Source organism: Danio rerio, chromosome 18, assembly GCF_052040795.2.
Source record: "Danio rerio strain M-AB ecotype USA chromosome 18, GRCz13ab, whole genome shotgun sequence".
Lineage (NCBI taxonomy): Eukaryota > Metazoa > Chordata > Actinopteri > Cypriniformes > Danionidae > Danio > Danio rerio.
The window spans coordinates 39,939,057-39,948,732 of record NC_141038.1 but is presented as its reverse complement, the minus strand read 5'-3'; the positions used below and the strand labels follow the sequence as shown (position 1 = coordinate 39,948,732).

General features: G+C 35.2%; 1 long non-coding RNA gene across 3 annotated transcripts; it reads left to right on the top strand.

Moving 5' to 3' along the window:
- Nucleotides 1-20: 20 nt before the first annotated feature.
- LOC141378754 (uncharacterized) lies at nt 21-9,676 on the top strand. 3 transcript variants are annotated; one of them, XR_015515163.1, is made up of 5 exons: nt 21-63; nt 692-840; nt 5,137-5,303; nt 8,107-8,927; nt 9,161-9,676. It is a non-coding gene; the product is annotated as an uncharacterized LOC141378754 (long non-coding RNA). The 3 variants fall into 3 exon arrangements; XR_015515164.1 differs by lacking the exon at nt 21-63 and having other exon boundaries at nt 667-840; XR_015945130.1 differs by lacking the exons at nt 21-63; nt 692-840; nt 9,161-9,676 and adding an exon at nt 1,823-1,913 and having other exon boundaries at nt 8,107-8,241.

Genomic DNA, 9,676 nt, shown 5'->3' with positions numbered 1-9,676 from the left:
CCCTACTTCCGGTCTCGATCGGCATTTTATGAAATAGGCCTATGCTGCTGTGTATTGATAAGGGTAGGTTGTGCAGAGCTTTGCTAATGAGTGTATTTCATATTTTTATCGTTTTAAAGCAAGTGTTTGTGATTTTATGAAAAATATATTACATATTATACTATGTATTATTTTACATACAAACTATATTTTCTATAGATTAACAAAAGTGCTAACCGCATGGCAAATCGCCATTTTGTCTTCATGTTACTTCATTTCCCAGTGCAAAAACTGTGTTATTTTGTGTAAATAGGGGTCGAATGTGCAGTACAGTCAGAAGACAACATGTTTGTGTTAAATTGTCTTCTGCAGGTAAGTTTGACAGTCTTTTTGTTTTGTTTGCATTTTGTTTAACTCAACGCACATTTTTAGTTGTCCACCAGGTGGCTCTGTTGTGCGTAATTTTTACACCTACATTTTTGTATGTAGTTAAGTTTGGTTTCTAATGATAAAGAAATAGGTTCATTTTGTTGTAACTGTAAAGAAAAAAGTCTTTTCCTGTACATTTTAAATCTATCATTTCCAAAAGTGTAAAATTATAAGAGACTATGTGTGTAATTGTGTATATATTGTAAAATTTATCAAAAGTAATTACATATATTATTAAGAAAATAATTAATTCGACCAGACAATGCTGCTGTGTATTGATGAGGGGGTCGAATGTGCAGTACAGCCAGAAGAAAACATGTTTGTGTTTAATTGTCTTCTCCAGGACTGAATAAAGTGGAGGAAAGCAGCTCTTGGTGTCGTCTCGGTGTCATTGAGTGAAAGTAGATCCGTTACATTTATCTGAAAAAACAAGTCAGTTATTCTCCTTTGAAAATTTTTATTTAATAATATTATCTAACAATATTTCAGCACCCTGTGTTCCCTCGGTGGAAAACCGTATTTCATTTCAGTAATGAAGACTGCATCAATGTAGGCTATGTGGCCGAAGCTGAAAGCACCTCCTCTGTAGGACAGCTGCAGCCTCCAAAATGAGACAGATTCAGATTTCTAAAAAATCTACATGAGGTGGATTTTAATTTAAACTAATTACTGTAAAACCCAACAGTCAACTTTATCAAGTGAAATGAGTGTAGTTAACTCAAAATTTACTGAAAGTTAATTCTACTTATTTGAAAAGAGTTTTGAACTCAGTGTTGAAGGTAATGAGTTAATTATATACCTCATTACTTCAACCTAAATGGAGTAAGTTCAAAGTACTCATATAGATTAGTTTTTTTTTTTTTTAACTCAAATGGTTTGAGTTGCCTTAAGCCAGGGGTGCCCAAACTCGGTCCTGGAGGGCCAGTGTCCTGCATATTTTAGTTCCAACCACAATTAAACACACTGAACCAGCTAATCAAGCTCTTTCCAGGTATACTAGAAAGTTCCAGGCAGGTGTGTTAAGGAAGTTGGAGCTAAACTATGCAGGACGCCCAGGACTGAATTTGGGCACCCCTACCTTAACCTATTGGGGTTTTACAGTAGGCTACTCAGTAAGTTTGAGTTCTCTTCATTTATTGGGTTTTACTGTGCTCAGATTGCTTTGTTTACTGAAATGGATTAAGTTCACAGTACTCATTAGGACTAGTTTTTGAACTTAAACAGTTTGTTGCAATCGGTTTTCCTCATATGGTTTGAGTGACTTTAACTTTTTGGGTTTTACAGTATGGCAAAAAGTATAAACATTACACATGTAAACATCAGATAAACAAGTTACATTGTAACACCACCTAATATAAAGTACTATTCAAGAGTTCACACTTAGCTGATGATTGTTGATTGCTCACGTTTGCAGGGTGAGATGGGAGTTTGGGCTCAAGTAGATCTCGATGAACTCCCCCAGGCTTATTTCTGGCTAATGACGGATATAAGATGGCTGAAGAGAGGTGTACTCACAATTTATTTGCAACTTTAAATTAATGTTCCAATAACATACCTAATAACTAACACTTAACTAATATATTAACTCACACTTTACAGATCAGTTGTTCATAGTTTCTTTACCATCTAATAAAACCAGTGAAACTTTGTAGAACTTTTTAAAGAATTTTTATTTTTTTTCATGTTTATCATAAAAAATGCCCAAACCTTATGGGTTTGTATTGTGTTGTATACTGCTGGTCTGCCATGTGATGGCTCAGTATGTGTGTTTCTATACATTAAACACAATGTTCAACATTTCATCTGTGGAGTTTCTTTGGTAAAATACAGCACACAGAAAAGCCTATGAGTGGAACAAGGTTCAGGTACAAAAAATGTTGTATTTTAAATATCACATCAAATTTCTGTAGAACTTGTTCCATCCATTTGCTGTTCTACAAAGTTTCTCTTGTGTTATTAGATGGTAAACAAATTATGAACAACTGGGGCCTGTTTCAGAAAGAAGGTTAAGTGAAAACTCAGAGTATTTTAACTCTGAAATTAGAGAAACTCTGGGTTTTCCATTTCAAAATGGCAGGTTTGTCAAACTCGAGAAAGCAGAGTAAGTCGAGCCTGTTTCTGGACGAGAGGTGACTAACTCAGAGTCAGTTACTGTGGTAACTTACTCTGTGAACCTAACCTGGTCAGGACCAGGTTTTATTCTGAGTTTCTGTCGGCCTCCTCCCCTTTTTTAAAGATGAAGCGGTATTTCTCTCCTTAGCCAGACGATTCCACCCACCTATTTTTATGCTCATTGTGGAGATGCGCATAAAAACGATTGATAAAAACATCATGATGCACATAACTTTTGAAAATACACATAAAAAACACACGCAAAACTGAGTAGGATAAGCTTTTATTTATTAGAAAATATGCAAATAAACTAGGATGGAAACTTTTACTGAACAAATTACAGTATGTACATTAAAAAAAGGTCATGATCATATGATGATGAAAATGTGTGTGAATGGACAAACCAGCAGGCTGAGCACACTGTAACACGTCTTAAATGTTGTTTTGGTCATTCTAAAATGCCTTAACTGTTTTAGTATTAGTGTATATTATTAATTACCTCCGAGCGTCTGGAGCGTGTCAAGAGTCTCCGCGTCTCATGGCTTCAAACGCCTCCACGCGTTCATTGTGTGTCAGTTTTGTCTTCTGAGGCGCAAGTACATTTATTAAATAAAGAAAAGATTGCTGCAGCTTCTTCTACATCAGTAAATTCTGTTTTTACTGTTGATATTTGGCGGCAATTAATCAGGAAGTGATGATTTTGTTCTCTTTGACTCATTGGATGGAAACGCTGCTTTATTTACACGTCTTTTATGTGATATTCCAGTTTTACCCATAAATTTAATTAATATATTTGGATAGAAAAATGGCTATTGCCTACAATTTAGTCACACACAGAACAAAGTCACGTACGAGAATGGCGTGTCCTTTTTTAATAAATAATTAGCTTAAATTCACTGACCTTCGACATGTACTGTTACCAGATTAATGGGATTATTATTCTTTCTAAAAAAATTTTTTAGTTCTGCTTACCTTCTAAATGTTATATCAACCTCTATCACTTGACCAATAAAAAGGCAGACACACAAGTGCACTTTTAAATCTATTAAAACTGATAAATGTGTATAAAAGTTTAGAAAAAATGTAAAAACGTCACACATTACATTACTTATTTTATTATACTTAAATATTTAAATACTTTAAATGTAAATTACGCATTAACTTGAGCAGCTGTTTTCCCATGCTAACTGTCTTTGTTTCACTGATGGTTGCTTCTTTTTAAATATTTACGCTTATTTTTGCTATAACTTTGCATGATCACATCAAGTTCAGCTGGAAAAAGAAATGGTGATCTCTCTTTTTTAAAGATGTTGCCATGGTCACTCGTAATATATGCACTCCATTGATAATGCCTTTTTATAGTCACGGTGTGCGTGCTTAACTATGAGTTGGTCTACACAAAGTTGATTGACCTAACTCAGATCAGCTGTTCTGAAACCGAAAACTCAGATTTTAATCTCTCGGTAAATCAACTCAGAGATCAAGTTAAACTCTGAGTTGTTTGAACCTCCTTACTGAAACTGGCCACTGATCTGTAAAGTGTGAGTTAATATATTAGTTAAGTGTCAGTTATTAGCTTATGTATGTTATCGGGACGTTATTCTAAAGTTGCAAATATTCCTCATTTACTAACAGTTAATAAATGAAGAATAGTTGCAACTTTAGAATAACGTCCCATTAACATATCTATATATATATATATATATATCTATATCTATATCTATATATATATATATATATATATATATATATATATATATATATATATATATATATATATATATATATATATATACTATTAAATGATACTTAAGTCTTTAGTAAGTAATTGACCAACAGCTTGTTCATAATCTATTACTATTTTATTAGGTATAGTTGTAGATCATTAAAATACAGTTAACACGTCATTTATAACTTGTTATCTAACAGCTTGCAAGTTATCTATTGGCTATAACTATAAGGCACAGTTATAAATAATTAACAAACTATTAACTTTTATTTAACAAGTCATTTATAACCCATTAAATAAGTTTATTAATGGACTATTAACTAGTTGTAACGGATAGTTATTCTAAAGTGTTACCATTTATAGATTAAATGTGAAAACAGCTTGCCATACACACACAGTCAAACACTGACATAGCTTTGCTCTTGTCTGTAGAAGCAGCAGTAGCAGTCTCTTAACGCTTCCAGACGCCAGCCAGTTACTTAGCAACCACACTTCAGTTCCATGGCAATGCTATAAAAAGCAACGACAAAGAAAAAAAAATGGGAAGATGGTGGACATGGCAGAAATGTACGAGGGAGTGTGTCAAAAGAATTACACACACAGCAGATCCCGTTTTGACCTCCAGTGAAGTACACTGCATTCAGCGTTTGACATGACATGCTTATATACTGGCTTCTGCATTATTAATAACGCTGCTTTAAATGGACGAATTAGTTTATTTACCTACAAGTTTCTGATATAATTGACAAAATCCACAATGCATTTTGCTGAATTTACTAATTATTTTGTCAACGCAGATCATGTTTGATGGCGCTCTGCTTTTCAGTTTTTATTTTCAATTTGCTATCATTCATTTCTCATGTTTTTCTCTCACCTTTTGCATTCAGAGCCCTGCATGTCATTATGGAAGGCAGTCGTTGGTGACAGACACATCATGTCCCGCTGAGAGAGAGACTGGAGTTTCCACTGTTCAAAGTCTGTGGGGGATTCAAACAACATTAAATCTCTGGATGTTTGACTGCTGCTCCTCGGTATTATGAAAAGAGCAAGCTAGGTATGATTGCATTACCATTGCACAGTTGTTTACAAAAAGTATGACCAGTCTGCATCTTATAATCAAACTATACCTTATTTCAAGCAGTTCATTGTGCAAAAACCACCATATCAGTCAATGCAATGTGAATCATAAAGCATATCAGGAGCCTTCTAAAGCCAAAGTTTTGTGTGAGGTAAGGTTGTTTAGTAAACGAAAACTAAGACTTGGTCAAAACATGTTTTCCTTAACTGAAATAAAATAAAGATAACAAATCACATTAAATGAAAAACTAAATCACTAAGTCACAGAAAAAAATGACTAAAACAGAATAATAACTAGCAAAACTAATGATCATTTTGAGAACTAATAATAAGCACTTATTCTTTAATGGAGCGAACACATGTAAATGGCACTTTTACAGACATATGTTCTTTAATTGACAAAAATGACCAATAGTATCTGATTGCAGACTTACTGTACATACGCAAGTAACGTCACTGTGACTATGTTTACATGGACATCAGTGATCAAATTATTTGCCTTATTCTGATTAAGACAATAATATGATTAAGGTGTTTATATGAGTTCTTTTTTGTTGCATTGTTTTCGCTTTACATTACAGCAGATAATTCGATCAACGTCATTGCTTTACCACATTATCCACTTTTCATTCGGAATTTCATGTATTTCATTAAATTCATTTTATTTTTTGACTTTAACTGCAGTTCGGTAGTTTCACTTACATTCAGGAACATTTCATTCATGCCCTCATGACAAACTGAGGTACTGGATGTGTGTATGAGGTAAGGACTCTGGAGGAGCGTTGTTTTAATGGAATTTGATACCGCCCACCGAATGAGAGAAAAAAGCCTCTGCTCTTCAGGGTGTGTGTGTCTGTGGTCCTTTAATGACTTAGTAGATGGAGAGAATAGTGTCAAACAGCCAAGTGTGTATAGACTAACCTGTCACAAAAATCCTTTACAACAGTAAAAGTTTGATTAAGGCAGGGGTGTCCAAACTCGGTCCCGGAGGGCTGATGTCCTGGAGAGTTTAGCTCCAATCCCAATCAAACACACCTAAACCAGTTAATCAAGCTTTTACTACATATACTAGAAACTTCCTGGCAGGTGTGTTGAAGCAGGTTGGAGCTAAACTCAGCAGGACACCGGCCCTCCAGGACCGAGTTTGGGCACCCTTGGATTAAGGTGTTTACATGTCTGTACTGCACTTGTGACTAAAATCAGCATATTCCACATGTACTAATCCAACTTATGTTTTGTTAAATTATGACCTTAATCAGATTAATTTAATCCAAAATCTCTGTTTACATGGTAGACTCTTAATCAGAGTATTGTCTTATTGATCTTTAGTATGAAGAAGTTAATTTAATTATTAATACTTCATAATTAGTATTTCTTTCTCATTTAAGTTGAATTGGTGTGGTTTTGGATTAGTGTCTCTTTAAGCTATTATTTAGGATTTTGCACAATTCAAACTATTTAATAAAGTGCAGTAACCACAAAATAACAAGCATAGCATATTAATGTATGATGGCATACATGCACACACTGTATTATGTGTGGTTTTTCCATTAGCATGGAATGTGTTTTTGTTCAAAAATGTAAGATAAAGGAAATTAAATTGTGCATGGTCTTAGACCTGACATTTGAATGTCATGTACATGTCATGTAAAATGGCATTTAAACTCATAATGTTAGCATTTAAAACTGAATAAAGCACATGAGGTGTACCTGAGGTAAACTGCAATGTCAGTTTATCCTGTTATTCAGCTGCAAAAAATAGAAGTCGTTTCTAATATATCAATTTAAGGTGTCGGTTAGAACAAAAACTCCTTTTATTATGGAAAATATTGCTTCTATCACATGCTGTAGCTTATATTTAGAACACGATTTAAATCAGCTGTTAGGCTCAATTGTCAGACTCGCTCAAGTTGGTCAATCTGGCAACCTGCTCTTGGGTTTGTTTTAATCCTGGAATGTAATACTTTGTTCAACCACTGAGTGTCAAACATGCATATCGCACATTTAAAATAAACAAACCCAAAAACAGTCTTTGATCTCTTTTTACATTTTATTTGTAGACTTTCAAATACCAATAAATAGTGCATTCCTGGACTTGCAGGTAAACGTAACCAGTTCGCAGGCCTTCTCTTGTCCGGTGGAAGTATGTACAGTACTTCCCCAAAGAGGCATGAATGACTGCTGTAATGCATTAACATTATAGTAACCGGAACATCCAGAGGGTCCAAGTGTCTCTCTCTAGAGCAGGCAAGAAAAACAGAAAAAGAAACCAGTGGATGTTTCTCTCTCTATTGGGACAGTAGGGTACCCTCACCCCTTCTTCTTCTGCGAAATCCTTATTGCCATTCTCTCCAGATGACCCTTTTTTCTGGAGGTCAAAGGGCAAACCCTGAATCCATAGACTGGCCATCAGACAAAAAAAAAACAAGGCTAAGACATCACAAATAAGCCAAAATACAGTAGGAAAACGGAACATATACACAGGTACAAAGCTGCCCCTCGCAATGTTAAATATATTCTTCCATAAATCTCTTTTATTTATCCTTTATCCTCATTTGCTCTCTCACATATCTATAAAAACGATTTAATAAAGTAAAGCTTCTCGACAACCATTTTAATTAGTCTTTAAAACCGCACAAGTCTACATTGACATTCAACAAACACATACCTCAAGTGACATCCAAGAAAAAAGTAAAGTACAGGAAGTTTATTTGCTTTGTCCATAAACCAGTTTGTGCTTATGTTGTTTGACTCCATCTGATGTTTCTCCATCTGTGCAGACAGAGAGATCCAGCACAAGGGGACATATGGACTACATCTGAAAGAAGCAAAGGTGAAGACCGAGATGCCACACGCAGGACACGTCGGTATTGTCAGCATTGCTCTGTTATAGACAAGATAACCATTCACGGAAATCAATAAGAACATATCAACGGTAGGTTGGAGAACTGCCATAGAACAGAGTACAGACAAGAAACAGAGCTGTAAAGGAGGAAAGTGTCAGAACAGCCGACTCTCATGGAAATCTGAAACTATTTTACATTTTAGTCAACTGAATTTGTATGAATTTCTTACATCGTCAGTTGTATGATCTGCTTTTGACCCATGGACGATGAGTTCAAGCCCATAGTATATTTAGTTTAGGCTTATGCTAATATACAATCACACAGAATCTATTTCATTTCATAGCGTGTGCATTAAAAGAAATGGTCTTTTATTTCTTTCCAGGCACCGTGAGTGTTTGCATTTGAACTCATTGAAACTATAGTTGTGTGTAAGCATTTGTTACTGTGCATTTATCACAAAGCATTCATTAGGATTGGCTTCTATTGTTTTCACTATTTCAAGTAATTTTAGTGCGTTCCAAATGGGATATATTGCCCTTCAAAGGGGACTTTGGATTGAAAACATTCATGGCCGTCATATTGAAGTGTCATTTCAAAATCAAATACTCAAAACTGGCCCCTTTCGGAATCAAAGATTTGGAAACTACAGGATTCTGTAGGCCTTTGCGCATGGAAGTTGTTTGGTGTTGCACAATGCTAATCCCTGGGACATTGTCATTTCAAAGGGTAAAACCTTGGAAGGGATTAGGGCACAGGTGTCAAAATCAGTTCCTGGAGGGTCGCAGCTCTGCACAGTTTAGTTCCAACCCTAATTAAACTAACATAATCAAACTAATGAAATCCTCTAGGCTTGTTTGATACCTACAGACAGGTGTGTTGAAGCAGGTCTGATACCTACAGTTAGATGTGTTGAAGCAGGGCTGATACCTACAGATTGGTGTGTTGAAGCAGGGCTGGAACTAAACTTTGCAGAGCTGCGGCTCTCCAGGAATAGAGTTTGACATCTCTGGATTAGGGCATAGGGATGAGCCCATATCAAATGGAACACAGTGCGTTTTGTTGTTCTTCCATCTTTGCTCCTTTTCCAACTGTCAAAAAACAGCCCATGAAAGTGTTGTTACCTTGTGGACAAACCAATTAATGCAAAAACTAGCATGTGCATGCTTTTCTTATGACAACATTTGCTTAAAATCTAAATCATACTGTGGGCTTCATGCTAACTTGATTTTAAAAATTCACCACATTGTATGGATCACATTGTATGAATTCATATGAAAATGCCAGCTTGTAAAATAGTTATATGATTTCGCATGAGATAGACTGGCACTCTAATACTTTAAGAGATCATGGAATGTCTCTTGCCAGTCTGTTCGTGACAGGAGTTTATTTGAGCATTAAAAGGTGCACTCAGTATGTTTTGGTTTGCTTTTCATTAGTTATTCTGTACTAGTGTATACTGACACCTACAGGTGTGGATGTATGAAGTTTGTTTATTGACAGCTGA